The sequence below is a fragment of the Vipera ursinii genome (assembly GCF_947247035.1).
Source record: "Vipera ursinii genome assembly, chromosome: 2".
Lineage (NCBI taxonomy): Eukaryota > Metazoa > Chordata > Lepidosauria > Squamata > Viperidae > Vipera > Vipera ursinii.
The window spans coordinates 16,199,215-16,201,054 of NC_139513.1; positions in this window are offsets into that span (position 1 = coordinate 16,199,215).

Genomic DNA, 1,840 nt, shown 5'->3' on the forward strand with positions numbered 1-1,840 from the left:
AGGAGATTTTTTTTTTACAAGATTGCTGGGTTTTGTACTCTCTGGATAGACGTGCTTGGTTCATTTTCAGATTGCAGCTGAAATGGCTGATGTCAGCCCAATCTCACATTTTCTCCCAGGTCAAAATATGTCCCGCTCTCTCTCTTTTCCCATGTAGAAGTAGTATATGTCATGTACACAGAGAAAAACATGGAACTTTTCAAAGAATATATCCATTGGGCAGACAAAACAGTCCTAAGATCTAAACCTCCTTCTGGTAGAAAATAGGGCCCAGGAATTAGCATATTCAAGAGTCCTTGCAGGCATTCCAGCTCTTATGCACATACCAGATGTGAAACTTGTACATCAACAAACACAAAACAAAGGCTCCGTTCAAGAATTATTGCCTAATATTGAATTGTCCTTCTGGGTATACATTATAGGAAGAGAACTGTTTTAGTCTGTAGTAGCCAAAAATCAGAAGGCGTCTGGTAACACTTTCTCAGATTAATGCATTTTTGAGGTTTGTTCTCCGAGTTTGTGGGTTGGTTTCCAAATGTTTCATTACCAGGCTAGGTAATATCTTCGGCGGAGATGTTACCTAGCCTGGTAATGAAACGTTCGGAGCTACAGATATTCGCCACTATTGCTAACACATTTTAATCAAAAGACCTGTTTTCTTGAACTACAGCTTCCTTCATCAGATACACCTATATAACACTGAAACTCTTCTGTCTGTTTGTAACCTTTAACTGGGTAAAACCGTCAATCGTAAAGCAACATTTTTTGAATCAAGTTACCTCAGATGGGGCTAACTTAAAGAATGCGTACAAAATGGAGGATCCATTACATCGCCTAGAACAATAAGATTAAGTTAAGATAAAAGCAAAATGCAGTTGTATGATAAAATCTCTCTACATTTCCTCATCAATAAAAATAGTAATGTCACGATGATCGAAATTGTGGCAATTCAGTTTTCTAGTAAAAGGTAAAGTTTCCCCCGCACATGCATGCTAGTCATTTCCAACTCTAGGGGCCAGTGCTCATCTCCGTTTCAAAGCCGAAGAGCCAGCGCTTGTCTGAGGACGTCTCCGTGGTCATGTGGCCGGCATGACTAGACGCCAAAGGCACATGGAACGTTGTTACTTTCCCACCGCAGTGGTCCCTATTTTTCTACTTGCATTTTTATGTGCTTTCAAACTTCTAGGTTGGCAGAAGCTGGGATGAGTAACAGGCGCTCACTCTATTACGCAGCACTCGGGATTCAACCCGCCAAACTGCCGACCTTCTGATCGACAAGCTCAGCATCCTAACCCACTGAGCCACCGCGTCCACAGTTGGTTTCATCAGATCTGATCCTCTGTGGAAAAAGAACCAGTTCAAAGGCTCAGAGCTGACAAATAATAGGATTTAAACCTAGCAATCTTCTAGCCGCAGGGAGAACAGGAAACAGTAAATTATACAAACAAGAATCTATAAGCTCTGAATAATAATATTTAGTACAAGGGTTAAGCAGCTTCTTTTTTGAAAGTAGAGCATTTTATGTATTATGACAACTAATTTCAGAGAAGCTCGGGCTGGCTCCTTGAACAGCAACTTAATAATAGCGATGACAAGTTAGTTAACTTTTGTACAAATATGGGTCCTTTCTTGTCCTGAACTTGGCCAAATAAGGGCAGATACATGGGAATGAATATATTGCATAGCAATATATCTTCTTCAGACTTGGGGGAGATTTTAGTCTTTGGACAACCAGAACAACAGAAACATTTTAGCCAATGACAAACAGTTCCCACCATTTCTTGGGCAGAGAAAGACAACAAGGCATCATGGAAGAACAAGGTTTTTGCCACCTGTGTCC